At 45.4% G+C, this 17624-nt stretch overlaps 1 pseudogene across 3 annotated transcripts; it reads right to left on the bottom strand.

The window, feature by feature from the left end:
- Window positions 1-2202: 2202 nt before the first annotated feature.
- On the bottom strand, window positions 2203-8235 carry LOC103637025 (glutamyl-tRNA synthetase - potassium transporter pseudogene; annotated as a pseudogene). Of its 3 annotated transcripts, NR_163181.1 has the most exons (6): window positions 7295-8235; window positions 7073-7211; window positions 6732-6983; window positions 5728-5845; window positions 3777-4463; window positions 2203-3106 (listed from the first exon to the last, which is right to left on the bottom strand). The product of NR_163181.1 is annotated as a glutamyl-tRNA synthetase - potassium transporter pseudogene, transcript variant 3 (transcript). The 3 variants fall into 3 exon arrangements; NR_163179.1 differs by lacking the exons at window positions 2203-3106; window positions 5728-5845 and adding an exon at window positions 3128-3691 and having other exon boundaries at window positions 7073-8225; NR_163180.1 differs by lacking the exons at window positions 5728-5845; window positions 6732-6983; window positions 7073-7211; window positions 7295-8235 and having other exon boundaries at window positions 2216-4467.
- Between the last annotated feature and the right edge of the window lie 9389 nt (window positions 8236-17624).

Raw genomic sequence — 17624 nt, 5'->3', positions numbered from 1 at the left:
TATATTGTAGTTTCACATCTTATCAGTGCAAGTGTTTAAGTTGTTTTCTTCATGCAGGTTGTGTGGGACAAGGTCACAAGGATCTAGCTGTGGATTCCCCCTTGACAATAAATAGTTTATTTTATTGTAGATACCTACTTACATACATATAGAATGGCCACTCTAACTCCAACACATGCATACTTAGGGCTGGAAAAAAAGCTCGAGCTCGACGAGCTGGCTCGGGCTCGTAGCAGCTCGGCTCGGCTCGGACCGGCTCGACGCTTAGAACGAGCCCGAGCTGAGCCTGTTTTTGTGGCTCGTGAAAAGAGCGAGCCAGCTCGGCTCGGCTCGGTGCAGCTCGCGAGCTGGCTCGTGGCTCGACCCAACAACAATTTGTTATATAAAATCTTAATTAGCATATAATATTAGTACCGAGTAGACAATAATTTATGTTATTTGAGATTACTATACAAAAATAATCTATTTTCTATATTATATTAGTGATATATCTATTTTACTAATTTAAAATATGTTATTTAAAATATTTTTAGGATTTTATATTATAATTTAGAGAGCATATTTATATTTATGGCTAGGCTCGTTGGCTCGGCGAGCCGGCTCGCGAGCCCGGAGCGAGCTGAGCCGAGCCTCTTTTCCGAGTTCGCTAGATAGGCGAGCCGAGCCGAGCTTGGCTCGTTGCGTGAACGAGCCGCAGCGAGCCGAGCCGAGCCAAGCGTTTCCACCCCTAGCATACTCCTACTCCTACCGGTATCTCGCCTCCCTTTTGCCTGGCCAAATCGGTAGAGAGCCGGGGCGAATGACAGTGGAGTGTGATGTATGCATGCACCGGAAATCAGCAGCATCTGCTGTCAGTTCTCGTGCGAAGACCACGCGGATTTGATCGAAAGCTTAGGATTCCCGATGCGCGCCAAACACTTGGAGGAATCCATGCCTTGGATACAAAGAATGCGGAAAGAAAGGAGGATTAGGACGGCGTGAAAGGGATCCAGTCGACTGATCACGAATCTGGGTGAGATCTTCGACAGGTTACAAACCATGGTCTGACCTTTTTCTTCTTCCATTTTTATCATGTACGATGGACTTCTGACAACTAGACACGATCATTTCTACTTACTTAACATTTCTGACAGAAAAAGGATACGTTGACACCCGGGAAACGTGGCAAAAAATAATATTATGCATATATGCGCATATAATACGACTTCATTTAGAAAGTATTATTTTTCAAGTGTTCTTGAAAATAAAATCTTCAATGATATTTCTGTATTCGATCTTCTCAAGCATTTTACTGTCAATTGATAATACATTAAGTTTTTATGACATTATAGAAAGCAAATAACACTTCAATAACTTTAGTTTATAAAAAAATCACTCATTCGAGGCAACCCTAACAAGAATAACTTAAAAGAATTACGTATGCACAAGTTGCCTAGGAAAACAATCATGTTGCTTCAATAAAATTTAGAATATCAGTAGGACACATTTTTTTATAAAATAAAATCTTAGAGGATACTTAACTCCACGAACGGGTCACTTGCATCAAATCAGACTGTCCGTCTCTTTTAAGTATGGCTTAAAGATGGTGACAACAAGATTTCAAGCCCGTTTTATCTAATGATTATAATGCATCGAAGGTTATAAGAAACCATTTTTTATAACCTTGATACTAGTTAACTTTTTAAGCGAATAAATAACTTGATTAATAATGGGAATAACATCTCAATTTCAACATCTTCTTGTGATTGCGGGCCATGTTTCAGTCAACATTTTACGTAAAATGATATTTTTTTATTTGTTTTATATATATATATATATATATATGTATGTATGTATATGTTGCTAATTTTTTTGGGTTCTATGATTTTGGAGGGCATGTGTGGTCGCACGGGCCCTGGAACGCTCCTAAACCCTAACACGAATAGCCAAAAGAATTCTATATGCACAAATTCTATATGAACAAGGTCTACGTCTATCTATATGTATGTACGAGCAACTAATATAGATAATAGATTATCTATAGGTAGACCTCTAGATAAAAACTATCTCAATAATTAGATAAGATCACATTTACTGAATAATTTGTATATCGTTGTAATGCACGGGTATTGTGCTAGTGTTAGTATAAAACTAGGTACGTGCCCGTGCGATGCTACGGTTTAATTTAAATAGGGTAGTTATTCAAACATGTTCAAAATCTTTACAACAATATTAACCATAAAGATAAATTGATACATTTATCACCCTCCACCTATAGAAATAGCATTACAATATGATTTATAAAAAGAAAACGAAACATACAAGCACATAGAATTTTCACGATATTATGGCTCACTGAGCACTCGAGCGATCATTGAGGATACATGTTGTCCATCAAATTCACATGTCAGCCTCTTGAGCAGTGACGACCCGGGCTTGGTCTCCACATGCCGAGTGCTCCATGATGAACGCGGTGCCGGCCTCCCGCGCCTCGCACAGCTCGTGCAGCTCCTCCATCATGGTCTCATTCACGTCGGGGCTCCTAGGTGAGGCCACCAGGAACCTCGCCTGCTTCTTGACGACCGCCGGCACCGGCGACACTGTGGCGACCTCTATGTTGTTCGCACGGTCCGAGCTAGGTGACACGCCGCTATCGTTGGAGTTGGAGTCATCATAGCCCAGGCCCATGCTAAGGTGGTGCCACAACAGGTTGTTCTTGATGACCATCAGCAAGTTTTCGCGCTCGTAGTACCTGTTGTCCCGCTGCAGCGACGTGTGCACGACTTTCACCCTGGGGAAGCAGCTCCGAGACTGGCTCTGATTGATGATGGAAAAGGTCCTGCTTATGATGGATTGACTGCCCATCACTGATGCCAAGATCGCCAGCACCAGGTCATTGTACGCTTCCCGTGTTCATCACAGAGGCGGCGGAAGATGGATGGAGCACGGAGGGATTCGAGGATTGAGCGCAGAGGACGGATGGAGCATGGAGGGAGACGGATGGAGTGCGGAGGGAGCGCTGGATTCGAGGATGGAGCCGCGGGATTCGAGGATCGAGAGCGGAGGACGGATGGAGCGCGGAGGGAGCGCGATGGCAGAACTGTGCACCATCCTCGAATGTGGACGCCTACGATACAAACATAAGGAGTAGTAGAGATTAACAACGGATAATTTCAAGTGATCTCATGAATCAATATCAAAGTTGGCTCAACCAAAATTGATGAACACACTAAAAATAACCAATTTTGATGCCCTGTGGATGTCAAAGATCACAACTCCATCGGCAACAGCAGTTGTGTAGCGCAGATTGTAAATGTTGATCAGAATGATGGTTAACGCATGTCGATTGAAGTTAAAAACCAGCCCATCCAGATGGCTGCTCTACCTTGGCCACACCAGCGTTAAATCTTTGGGATGAGCTCCGTTGGGCAGCTGCCCTGTTGATCTGTGTGGTAGCTCTTAATGTTGTTGCTGGTGTTCTGAAATTATCAGTACCAAAACCCCACGCATCGGGGGAAGCACCTGACGTTGTGTTCTTGGTTATGTTTTGGCTCCCATTAGTTGCATGATCGACCTTTGGTCGGGCCTGAGTCTTTGTGTCAGGGAAAGCCTGCCATGTTTTGGCATCAGAACTGGCTGATGAGGAGTTGCTAGCAATAGCAAGCATCCCTTGTTCAAGCTCCCACACAGTGCCTTGGATCTTTTCCTTTCGCTGCATGGAGTATAAATACTATGCAAGATGCTAATAAACTTCAGGAGAGTGAATATGCTGTATTAGACATATGTAGATAAATCACCTGAGATCCAGAATCTTGTGTCCTTGAGCTGACTTTGTTTGAGGGAGGCGTTGGCTCAACAAGAGTGAGCTTCAGCTCTTGGATCTCCTGACGCTGTGATCGGCAGATTGCAGATAACTTTTCATGCTTGGTTGTCATCTCAGCCTTTTCTAATGTGATTTTCTTCAACTGCTCCTTTAGATTGGAGACTTCAAGTTCAAGTTCGGATGCCTTACCAACGGCAATGTTGAGATTGTGAGTGTCAAAATCTGCAACAAAGCTGTTAAATGGGTCTTTCTCACATTTTGGCTCGGGTTGAGGTTGTTCTGCTCTACTTTTCCAAGAATTTTGTATCTCCGTGTCAGAGAGACCTCTAAAAACATTATTGGACAAAGAGTTATTTTGTGCTTTACTTGTCAGTGACATCTGACCGGAATGATCATGCCTATTGCCAGGAATACTGATGCTGGTGTCCACCCAGCTTTGGTTCTGCTTTGATGACAGTGATGCCTTAATTGACTCCCCATCAAACAAAGGGTTCCTGTTAACTACAGCTTGAGCACCTCGTGCATGTTATGTCACCCAAAATGCACCTAACGGTGCATCTCCTGCCTTTGAGCTTCCATGCGGTAAAAAAACTATTAGATTGCTCTCTTGGAGGTGGTGGAGGGTTCCTTCTAGGCATCACAGGTGTTCTTTTATGAGCACCTACACAAGTAAAAAAGATGATCAGCCAATAAACATCATTTGGACAGTGATGTCCAAAAATACATCAGTAAAATGACCTCGTTCATCGTTTACACATTGCTTGCTAAGAACATAAGGAACATAAACAAGGCCAAAATATTTAGATGCTCCTTACAGAACGCTACATGCAGATTAGAGACATGACAGAAAAAGGTAAGAATGATAGGTTGGTGGCGATCTTCATAGAAATTTCACAGGAATTAGTTCAATTTCATATGAAAAAACACAGGAACAGGGGGGATCCCGTTTTCAAAATAGACCTTAAGGGCTAGTTTGGGAACCACATTTTCAGATTTTCCCAAGGGAAATTAGTTCATTTTCCCTTGGAAAAATGAAAATCCCTTCGAAAAATGGGGGTTCCCAAATTAACCCTAAAAAGGATATTTCATGCATTAGCAGAGGACAGGTGGGAATTGAGGTATGGCGTAGACAGTCAAGCAGAACAATGTAGCATGATTTATAGCATAGTTAGCAAATGAAACAGCATATTACAGTAGGTACGGAAGAAACTCAAGGTATGGTAATGGCCCCACCTTGCCAAGAGGCGAGAGCTCTGCCGCTGGTTATAGTAGGGTGTTAGAGTATGTTAGTAGTAATTATCAAAATTGAAGGCCAGGAGAAATAAACAAAAAATATTTAAACAGGATAATAAGGAAACAACTAACGAAAGTACACACAGAATTCTTGTCAAAACCCACTAACCCATGAAAATGAACATAATGCATAGCATTGAACCCTGTTGCATTCATCTATCAAAGATGCACCAATTTCCATCGTTCCATGCTGAGTTAAATATCTATTATGGTTTCCATGTTTTGTGGTCTACAATTACAAAAGGTGATTTTAGTTTCATATAGGACTGAAGGAGCCATGTTACCGTTCTGTACGAAAAGAAATGCTACTGCATTAAAGCATTATTGCACACATCAAAAGCGAGTTGCAGCCGTAAGCTGTTCTGATTTTCTGATGGCCATCACTTTGCAGGTACCTCGTCCCTGCAGATCTTACAGTTGGACAATTCGTGTGTGTTGTTAGGAAGATAATCAAGCTCAGTGCTGAGAAGGCTATCTTCATATTTGTGAAAAACACCCTTCCACCAACAGGTCTGGAAAGTCAATGCAGAAACAACATGATTCTGACTCTAATTTTGCTTCCTATAAGAACTCATGGAGAAACAGGAGTCCTATATGAGAGCAATAGACATAATATAGAGTGGAGAGAGCACCTTCCTCCCATTCGAGGCCGAGCCAAGCGAGGTCGGCGAGGACGGCCTCCTCGGACTTCCTGGTAGAGCGCTTGAGGTCGGTGTCCTTGACTTCCTCATCCAAATGTTAAATACTAATCTGATCATCGTAAACATATAAAGACAATTTTACAATTGCATGACTACAGGCAAGGGAACAGCTACTACATCGGAAGAATGTGGAGAAACAACAAGCTGGTATACATTGACATCTAGTTAGAAAGCAGGCTTCAAAATCATTGCAATGGTTGCAACCGGTTAGTAAAATTCAAGGGTTAATCAGAGCTCGAGGCACAACAGTCAGTTCGAATGTTGTTGGCCAATGACGACTTTCTGTTTTGGTATATGATAGGATATTAAGCACTTGTCTGACCTAGTAACAGAAAAGACCACCTAACTTGTGAACACGTAAATGTTGGATAATATTGAGCCACACCTGAAATAGGAAGTTACTAAATTGTGCTAGGATTCATGTATTACATCCATGCCAATGAAATGAACAAAGTAGTTACAAGCTTGAGAAGTTATCATTATTAAGTCAGAAAGCAATAACCCATTTAAGAAATCCATGCAATCCCTACATCTGTGTAGTCTACATCTAGGAACAAACCATAAAATTTGTTTATCCTTGTTCCATATACTTGGAGGAGTAAAACTAACAGGTGTGCTACAAATTTGTCTGCAAAACCATAAGCATTTGTGAACACAAACCCCACTACTCCATATCTCTTTACATCAATATGGGACTGTTTGTTAGTAGTGCTGCAAGCATTCATCAAAATGTGCATATATACCAACCAGATTTATCACAATTGGACAATGTACCTGTTTAGTAGTGCCTCAAATTGACATCAGGAACAGGCAAAATAGCTTGGAAGTAATTTGTACAAGATGGTAGCAGCGATGTAACCGAAGTTGTGGTTAATCAGACCACGAAATCACAAATCTACACAACCAAAGCTGAGACTGCAAAGCCCTAGAGGTACCTTTCCACGAAGCGAGGTTTCTTGTGGGCGATAGCGACGACTGCATCCACTGACACATGACAACAGCGACTGAGGACACGTCCGTGCTCCGTGTCTGACCTCATCGCGCCTTATCGCACCCTACCGAGACTCCCTCTTCGTCATTGGACTTGGGATCTGCTCACAGCTCCGCTCCACAACCGCGATAGGCGACGTGGTCCACTGACGCCAGCGACCTGTCGACCGACGTCTGGATCTAGGACCCCACAAAATCTGCAATGTCCACCCATTCCCTATGAAAACCCTAAACGAAGGTGGCAATCACAACAGCCCAGATGCGAGGGATGGGGAAGGGGACTAACCGGCTCAGACTCGACCTTGACCACAGGTGCGACGGCGCAGCTTCCAGCAAGGATCTACTGCAGACGCAACGGGAAGCTGGCTCTATGTGCGGTCGCCGCCGCTGCCATCTCCGATCGAAACCCCTTACCTTTTCGTCACCTGCAAAAAGTCAGCAATTTGTTGTTGTTAGCCACACCATCTATCACATAGAACTTGCCATCCATGAAAACCCCAGAACACACATCTTCCTTGCCCTATTCAATAGTCCGGAGGAGGCTATTGAGGGTCAGGTCACGGTCGATTGAATTCATGGGGTTGCTCCCAGTGCCCTGCTGCTCTCCGCAACCGGAGGCATGGCGGCTGGAGCCGCGACCCTCGGAGATGTCCGGCGTGTGCGGCTGTGGAGACGGCGGCTTGCTGCGCTTGCCGCCGACGTCAGCTTTGTCCAGGTCTTCGACCTCGCAGTCTTCCGGCGCCAGGCGCTTGCCGCCGTGGACCTCGTGGGCGAAGTACGCCCACTGTGTCTCTATCTCGCAGGAGCTTAGCAGGGAGCGCGGCACAAGGTAGGACTTCCCTTCCAGCATCATGGGCACACAAGGGAGGGGGTCACAGCACGGAGGGGGCGTGGACCTTCGGCTTTGCGATGTGCGGAGGAGTGAGCATCGTGTAGGTGAGGGTAGGCGCATGTCGCGGCGAGGACCGAGCGGCGGGCGCGGCGAGCGTGGCGCGGTGAGGGGGGGACCTCCCTGCAGACCAACTTGGCGGCTGTAGCGACGGGGGGACGCGAGGATGATGAGGGTGGGGGCACTGCGGTGGTGAATGGCCTGGTCTCCGGTGGGTACATGGACGCACGCTGCTCCATTCCGGGCGTTCGTGCTGTGGATGCGCCATGCCGGAGCGCGCGTGTGCGGGATCCGGTGGCCACGGTGGGGAAGGGTGAAGGGCGTGGTCTCCGGTGTGCGCCAAGCCGGATCCGGTGGGGAGAGCGCAATCTCAGGTATGCGCCATGCCGGTCTGGTGGTCGCGGTGGGGAAGGGGGGAATGGCGCGGTCTCCGGTGGGTGGGGAAGGGGGGACCACGGTGGGGAAGTGGGGAAGAGAGTGGCGCTGCTGCGAGATTGACAGAGCACGAAGAACGCGCTGGCGATGGAAAGGCGCGGAGGCAGAACCGTGCACCACAGCCGTGGTGTGGACGCCTACGGTCCGTTCTTAACAAGTAGTAGAGATATGTGGAACATTATTAGAAAAAAGAGCATTATATAAACACCTCTGGCTGACAAGTGGCAAGTAAACTGCATAAAGCATTACAGTTCGACCCAACAACTAGGAATGAAAACGGAAACAGTAATTTTCGGATACCGGGAATCATTTTCGAAGTTTTACTGAAATTTAGGTCTAAACGGAAAGGGAAACAGTTACTGGAAATGTGGAAACGGAATCGGTGGAAAAAATCAGAATCGGAAACGATTTGGGTCTCCTCCGACTGTTTCCAGAAATTGCTGTTTTATTCGGTATTTTTCAGAAAAATATTAAATTCGAATTGATCTTTATAAATTCATCTCAGCTTAGAAAATATGAAACTAATTTTATTATTTTCCTAAAATCAAGATCTATCTAATGGTATATAGTTTCAATGATTTCAAGTCGCCTAGTCGCCTGGTCGAACACTGGGACCGACCAGACGACTAGTCGTGATTAGGCGACGACTAGGGCGACTAGTCGACCCTGAAAGGGAATTAGGCTTACACCTAGTTCCTAAATAATTTTGGTGGTTGAATTGCCCAACACAAATATTGGACTGACTAGTTTGCTCTAGTGTATAAGTTATACAGGTGCAAAAGGTTCACATCTAGCCAATAAAAAGACCAAGTGTTGGATTCAACAAAGGAGCAATAAGGCAACCGAGGGCACCTCTGGCTGGAGGCACCGGACTGTCCGGTGTGCACCGGACAGTGTCCGGTGCGCCCGTAGACTTCGTTTTCTACCCTTCGCCAGAGGACTTCGACTTCAACCCTTCGCCCTCGGGAACTCGCGGAGGCCGGCGCGCTATAATTCACCGGACTGTCCGGTGTGCACCGGACATGTCCAGTGCGCCAACGAACCGCAGCCTCCGGAACTCGTCATCCTCGGGTTTTCACGACAGCCGCTCCGCTATAATTCACCGGACTGTCCGGTGTGCACCGGACTGTCCGGTGTGCCAGCGGAGCAACGGCTCTCTGCGGCGCCAACGGCTCTCTGCGCAGCATTAAATGCACGCGCAGCGCGCGCAGACGTCAGGGCTGCCCATACCGGTGCACCGGACATCAAACAGTGCATGTCCGGTGTGCACCGGACACCTCGGCAGGCCCACAAGTCAGAAGCTTCAACGGTCAGAATCCAACGGCAATGGTGACGTGGCAGAGGCACCGGACTGTCCGGTGTGCACCGGACTGTCCGGTGCGCCATCGAACAGAGGCTGCCAGCAACGGTCACTTTTGGTGGTTGGGGCTATAAATACCCCAACCACCCCACCATTCATTGCATCCAAGTTTTCCACTTCTCAACTACTACAAGAGCTCTAGGCATTCAATTCTAGACACACTAAAGAGATCAAATCCTCTCCAATTCCACACAAAGCCCTAGTGACTAGTGAGAGTGATTTGCCGTGTTCATTTGAGCTCTTGCGCTTGGATTGCTTCTTTTCTTTCTCACTTGTTCTCGAGATCACAACTCCATTGTAATCAAGGCAAGAGGCACCAATTGTGTGGTGGCCCTTGCGGGGAAGTTTTGTTCCCGGCTTTGATTAGAGAAGAGAAGCTCACTCGGTCCGTGGGACCGTTTGAGAGAGGGAAGGGTTGAAAGAGACCCGGCCTTTGTGGCCTCCTCAACGGGGAGTAGGTTTGCAAGAACCGAACCTCGGTAAAACAAATCTCCGTGTCTCACTTGCTTATTCGCTTGGGATTTGTTTTGCGCCCTCTCTCGCGGACTCGTTTATATTTCTAACGCTAACCCGGCTTGTAGTTGTGTTTATATTTATAAATTTCAGTTTCGCCCTATTCACCCCCCCTCTAGGCGACTATCAATTGGTATCGGAGCCCGGTGCTTCATTAGAGCCTAACCGCTCGAAGTGATGTCGGGAGATCACGCCAAGAAGGAGATGGAGACCGGCGAAAAGCCCACTACAAGCTACGGGAGCACTTCATCGGAAGAGTCCCGCACCAAAAGGAGGGAGAAGAAGAAGAGCTCCTCCAACAAAGGGAAGGAGAAGAAATCTTCTTCTCACCACAAAGAGAAGAAGGAAAAATCTTCTTCCCACAAGCCGCATCGGAAAGGCGACAAGCACAAGAGGATGAGGAAGGTGGTCTACTACGAGACCGACACTTCAACATCGACCTCCGACTCCGATGCGCCCTCCGTCACTTCTAAGCGCCAAGAGCGCAAGAAGTATAGTAAGATCCCCCTACGCTACCCTCGCATTTCCGAACATACACCTTTACTTTCCGTCCCATTAGGCAAACCACCAACTTTTGATGGTGAAGATTACGCTAGGTGGAGCGATTTAATGCGATTTCATCTAATCTCGCTCCACAAAAGTATATGGGATGTTGTTGAGTTAGGTGCACAGGTACCGTCGGTAGGGGATGAAAACTATGATGAGGATGAGGTGGCCCAAATCGAGCACTTCAACTCTCAAGCCACAACCATACTCCTTGCCTCTCTAAGCAAGGAAGAATACAACAAAGTGCAAGGGTTGAAAAATGCAAAGGAGATTTGGGATGTGCTCAAAACTGCGCACGAGGGAGATGAGCTCACCAAGATCACCAAGCGGGAAACGATCGAGGGGGAGCTCGGTCGGTTCCGGCTTCAAAAAGGGGAGGAGCCACAACACATGTACAACCGGCTCAAGACTTTGGTGAACCAAGTGCGCAACCTCGGGAGCAAGAAGTGGGATGACCACGAAGTGGTAAATGTTATTTTAAGATCTCTCATCTTTCTTAATCCCACTCAAGTTCAATTGATTCGTGGTAATCCTAGATATACTAAAATGACCCCCGAGGAAGTTATCGGGCATTTTGTAAGTTTTGAGTGCATGATAGAAGGCTCGAGGAAAATCAACGAGCTTGGCGACCCATCCGAAGCCCAACCCGTTGCATTCAAGGCAACGGAGGAGAAGAAGGAGGAGTCTACACCAAGTAGACAACCAATAGACGCCTCCAAGCTCGACAATGAGGAAATGGCGCTCGTCATCAAGAGCTTCCGCCAAATCCTCAAGCAAAGGAGGGGGAAGGACTACAAGTCCCGCTCCAAGAAGGTTTGCTACAAGTGTGGTAAGCCCGGTCATTTTATTGCTAAATGTCCTATATCTAGTGACAGTGACCGAGGCGACGACAAGAAGGGGAGAAGAAAGGAGAAGAAAAGGTACTACAAGAAGAAGGGCGGCGATGCCCATGTTTGTCGGGAATGGGATTCCGACGAAAGCTCAAGCGACTCCTCCGACGACGAGGACGCCGCCAACATCGCCGTTACCAAGGGACTCCTCTTCCCCAACGTCGGCCACAAGTGCCTCATGGCAAAGGACGGCAAAAAGAAGAAGGTTAAATCCAACTCCTCCACTAAATATGAATCTTCTAGTGATGATAATGCTAGTGATGAGGAGGATAATTTGCGTTCCCTTTTTGCCAACCTTAACATAGCTCAAAAAGAAAAGTTAAATGAATTAGTTAGTGCTATTCATGAAAAGGATGACCTTTTGGACTCCCAAGAGGATTGTCTAATTAAAGAAAACAAGAAACATGTTAAGGTTAAAAAGGCTTATGCTCTAGAAGCGGAAAAATGTGAAAAATTGTCTAGTGAGCTAAGCACTTGCCGTGAGATGATTAACAACCTTAGAAATGAAAATGCTATTTTAAATGCTAAGGTTGATTCACATGTTTGTAATGTTTCAATTCCCAATCTTAGAGATGATAACATTGACTTGCTTGCTAAGATTGATGAATTGAATGCATCTCTTGCTAGCCTTAGATTAGAGAATGAAAATTTAATTGCTAAGGCTAAAGATTTTAATGTTTGCAATGCTACTATTTCCGACCTTAGAACTAAGAATGAAATGTTGCATGCTAAGGTTGTAGAACTTAAATCTTGCAAACCCTCTACATCTAATCTTGAGCATGTTTCTATTTGCACTAGATGTAGAGATATTGATGTTAATACTATTCTTGATCATATGGCTTTAATTAAACAACAAAATGATCATATAGCAAAATTAGATGCTAAAATTGCCGAGCACAATCTAGAAAATGAGAAATTTAAATTTGCTCGTAGCATGCTTTATAATGGGAGACGCTCTGGCATTAAGGATGGCATTGGCTTCCAAAGGGGAGACAATGTCAAACTTAATGCTCCTCCAAAGAACTTATCTAACTTTGTCAAGGGCAAGGCTCCCATGCCTCAGGATAACGAGGGTTACATTTTGTACCCTGCCGGCTATCCTGAGAGCAAAATTAGGAAGATTCATTCTAGGAAGTCTCACTCTGGCCCTAATCATGCTTTTATGTATAAGGGTGAGACATCTAGTTCTAGGCAACCAACCCATGCTAAGTTGCCTAAGAAGAAAACTCCTAATGCATCAAATGATCATGCCATTTCATTTAAAACTTTTGATGCATCTTATGTGCTTACTAGCAAATCCGGCAAGGTAGTTGCCAAATTTGTTGGGGGCAAACACAAGGGCTCCAAGACTTGTGTTTGGGTACCCAAAGTTCTTGTTTCTAATGCCAAAGGACCCAAAACCGTTTGGGTACCTAAACTCAAGAACTAAAATTGTTTTGTAGGTTTATGCATCCGGGGGCTCAAGTTGGATACTCGATAGCGGGTGCACAAACCACATGACAGGGGAGAAAAGGATGTTTTCCTCATATGAGAAAAACCAAGATCCCCAACGAGCTATCACATTCGGGGATGGAAATCAAGGTTTGGTCAAAGGACTTGGTAAAATTGCTATATCTCCTGACCATTCTATTTCCAATGTTTTTCTTGTTGATTCCTTAGATTACAACTTGCTTTCTGTTTCACAATTATGTCAAATGGGCTACAACTGTCTTTTTACTGATGTAGGTGTCACCGTCTTTAGAAGAAGTGATGATTCAATAGCATTTAAGGGTGTGTTAGAGGGTCAGCTATACTTAGTAGACTTTGATAGAGCTGAACTCGACACATGCTTAATTGCTAAGACTAACATGGGTTGGCTCTGGCACCGCCGACTAGCCCATGTTGGGATGAAGAATCTTCATAAGCTTCTAAAGGGAGAGCACATTTTAGGATTAACAAATGTTCATTTTGAGAAAGACAGGATTTGTAGCGCATGTCAGGCAGGGAAGCAAGTTGGAGTCCATCACCCACACAAGAACATCATGACGACCGACAGGCCGCTTGAGCTACTCCACATGGATCTATTCGGCCCGATTGCTTACATAAGCATCGGCGGGAGTAAGTATTGTCTTGTTATTGTGGATGATTATTCTCGCTTCACTTGGGTATTCTTTTTACAGGAAAAATCTCAAACCCAAGAGACCTTAAAGGGATTCTTGAGACGAGCTCAAAATGAGTTCGGCTTAAGGATCAAGAAAATAAGAAGCGACAACGGGACGGAGTTCAAGAACTCTCAAATTGAAGGCTTCCTTGAGGAGGAGGGCATCAAGCATGAGTTCTCCTCTCCCTACACGCCACAACAAAATGGTGTAGTGGAGAGGAAGAATCGAACTCTATTGGACATGGCAAGAACCATGCTTGATGAGTACAAGACACCGGACCGGTTTTGGGCCGAAGCGGTCAACACCGCCTGCTACGCCATCAACCGGTTATATCTTCACCGAATCCTCAAGAAGACATCATATGAACTCCTAACCGGTAAAAAGCCCAACATTTCATATTTTAGAGTTTTTGGTAGCAAATGCTTCATTCTTATTAAAAGAGGTAGAAAATCTAAATTTGCTCCTAAAACTGTAGAAGGCTTTTTACTTGGTTATGACTCAAACACAAGGGCATATAGGGTCTTTAACAAGTCCACTGGACTAGTTGAAGTCTCTTGTGACGTTGTGTTTGATGAAACTAACGGCTCTCAAGTAGAGCAAGTTGATCTTGATGAGATAGGTGAAGAACAGGCTCCATGCATCGCGCTAAGGAACATGTCCATCGGGGATGTGTGTCCTAAGGAATCCGAAGAGCCTCCAAGTACACAAGATCAACCATCCTCCTCCATGCAAGCATCTCCACCAACTCAAAATGAGGATGAGGCTCAAAATGATGAAGAGCAAAATCAAGAAGACGAGCCACCTCAAGATGATAGCAATGATCAAGGGGGAGATACAAATGATCAAGAAAAGGAGGATGAGGAAGAACCAAGACCGCCACACCCAAGAGTCCACCAAGCAATCCAACGAGATCACCCCGTCGACACCATCCTCGGCGACATTCATAAGGGGGTAACTACTCGATCTCGGGTTGCTCATTTTTGTGAACATTACTCTTTTGTTTCCTCTATTGAGCCACACAGGGTAGAGGAAGCTCTCCAAGATTCGGATTGGGTGGTGGCGATGCAAGAGGAGCTCAACAATTTCACAAGGAATGAGGTCTGGCATTTAGTTCCACGTCCTAACCAAAATGTTGTAGGAACCAAATGGGTCTTCCGCAACAAGCAAGATGAGCATGGTGTGGTGACAAGGAACAAAGCTCGACTCGTAGCCAAAGGGTATTCACAAGTCGAAGGTTTGGATTTCGGTGAAACCTATGCACCCGTAGCTAGGCTTGAGTCAATTCGCATATTATTGGCCTACGCTACTTACCATGGCTTTAAGCTCTATCAAATGGACGTGAAAAGTGCCTTCCTCAATGGACCAATCAAGGAAGAGGTCTATGTTGAGCAACCTCCCGGCTTTGAAGACAGTGAGTATCCTAATCATGTCTATAGGCTCTCTAAGGCGCTTTATGGGCTCAAGCAAGCCCCAAGAGCATGCTATGAATGCCTTAGAGATTTCCTTATTGCTAATGGCTTCAAAGTCGGCAAGGCCGATCCTACACTCTTTACTAAAACTCTTGAAAATGACTTGTTTGTATGCCAAATTTATGTTGATGATATTATATTTGGGTCTACTAACGAGTCTACATGTGAAGAGTTTAGTAGGATCATGACACAGAAATTCGAGATGTCGATGATGGGGGAGTTGAAATATTTTCTAGGATTCCAAGTCAAGCAACTCCAAGAGGGCACCTTCATTAGCCAAACGAAATACACTCAAGACATTCTTGCTAAGTTTGGGATGAAGGATGCCAAGCCCATCAAGACACCCATGGGAACAAATGGGCATCTCGACCTCGACACGGGAGGTAAGTCCGTGGATCAAAAGGTATACCGGTCGATGATTGGTTCATTGCTTTATTTATGTGCATCTCGACCGGACATTATGCTTTCCGTTTGCATGTGTGCAAGATTTCAAGCCGACCCTAAGGAATCACACCTTACGGCCGTAAAACGAATCTTGAGATATTTGGCTTATACTCCTAAGTTTGGGCTTTGGTACCCTCGGGGATCCACTTTTGATTTGATTGGTTATTCTGATGCCGATTGGGCGGGGTGTAAGATCAATAGGAAGAGCACATCGGGGACTTGCCAGTTCTTGGGAAGATCCTTGGTGTCATGGGCTTCAAAGAAGCAAAATTCGGTCGCTCTTTCCACCGCCAAAGCTGAGTATATTGCCGCAGGTCACTGTTGCGCGCAATTGCTTTGGATGAGGCAAACCCTGCGGGACTACGATTACAAATTAACCAAAGTCCCTTTGCTATGTGATAATGAGAGTGCAATCAAAATGGCCGACAATCCCGTCGAGCATAGCCGCACTAAGCACATAGCCATTCGGTATCATTTTCTTAGGGATCACCAACAAAAGGGGGATATCGAGATTTCTTACATTAATACTAAAGATCAATTAGCCGATATCTTTACCAAGCCACTTGATGAACAATCTTTTACCAGACTTAGGCATGAGCTCAATATTCTTGATTCTAGAAATTTCTTTTGCTAAGCTTGCACACATAGCTCATTTGAATACCTTTGATCATATCTCTTTTATATGCTATGACTAATGTGTTTTCAAGTCTATTTCAAACCAAGTCATAGGTATATTGAAAGGAAATTGGAGTCTTCGGCGAAGACAAAGGCTTCCACTCCGTAACTCATGCTTCGCCATCACTCCGAGCAACTCTCTATTCCTTAGGGAGAAATGAGCATCAAAGAAAAGGACTTCATCCTTGGGGGAGAGAGTAAAAGCTCAAAAGCAAAAGGACCGGACTTCAATTTCCGTCTTTGGTATAATCTTAACTCGTTACTTATGACCAAAGGGGAAGAAATTTCTTCGAGGGCTCTAATGATTCCGTTTTTGGCGATTCATGCCAAAAAGGGGGAGAAATGAGCCCAAAGCAAAAGGACCGCACCACCACCACCAAATTCAAAAACTTAGTGCTTTCCAAAAGTCTTTATCATTTGGTATCCTATTGTGTTCAAAAGGGGGAGAAAGTAGTATTTCAAAAATGGTATATCAAAACCCTCTTGAACACTAAGAGGTGGATCTCTTTTAGGGGGAGTTTTGTTTAGTCAAAGGAAAAGCATTTGAAATAGGGGGAGACAATTTCAAATCTTGAAAATGCTTTGCAAACTCTTATTCATGTACCTTTGACTATTTGCAAAAGATCTTTGAAATGGATTTACAAAAAGAATTTGCAAAAACAAAACATGTGGTGCAAACGTGGTCCAAAATGTTATATAAGAAAGAAACATTCCTTGCATATCTTGTAAGTAGTTATATTGGCTCAATTCCAAGTAACCTTTGCACTTACATTATGTAAACTAGTTCAATTATGCACTTCTATATTTGCTTTGGTTTGTGTTGGCATCAATCACCAAAAAGGGGGAGATTGAAAGGGAATTAGGCTTACACCTAGTTCCTAAATAATTTTGGTGGTTGAATTGCCCAACACAAATATTGGACTGACTAGTTTGCTCTAGTGTATAAGTTATACAGGTGCAAAAGGTTCACATCTAGCCAATAAAAAGACCAAGTGTTGGATTCAACAAAGGAGCAATAAGGCAACCGAGGGCACCTCTGGCTGGAGGCACCGGACTGTCCGGTGTGCACCGGACAGTGTCCGGTGCGCCCGTAGACTTCGTTTTCTACCCTTCGCCAGAGGACTTCGACTTCAACCCTTCGCCCTCGGGAACTCGCGGAGGCCGGCGCGCTATAATTCACCGGACTGTCCGGTGTGCACCGGACATGTCCAGTGCGCCAACGAACCGCAGCCTCCGGAACTCGTCATCCTCGGGTTTTCACGACAGCCGCTCCGCTATAATTCACCGGACTGTCCGGTGTGCACCGGACTGTCCGGTGTGCCAGCGGAGCAACGGCTCTCTGCGGCGCCAACGGCTCTCTGCGCAGCATTAAATGCGCGCGCAGCGCGCGCAGACGTCAGGGCTGCCCATACCGGTGCACCGGACATCAAACAGTGCATGTCCGGTGTGCACCGGACACCTCGGCAGGCCCACAAG

The sequence above is a fragment of the Zea mays genome, chromosome 8 (assembly GCF_902167145.1).
Source record: "Zea mays cultivar B73 chromosome 8, Zm-B73-REFERENCE-NAM-5.0, whole genome shotgun sequence".
NCBI lineage: Eukaryota > Viridiplantae > Streptophyta > Magnoliopsida > Poales > Poaceae > Zea > Zea mays.
The sequence above is the reverse complement of the archived record's forward strand: the minus strand, read 5'-3'. Positions and strand labels throughout refer to the sequence as shown.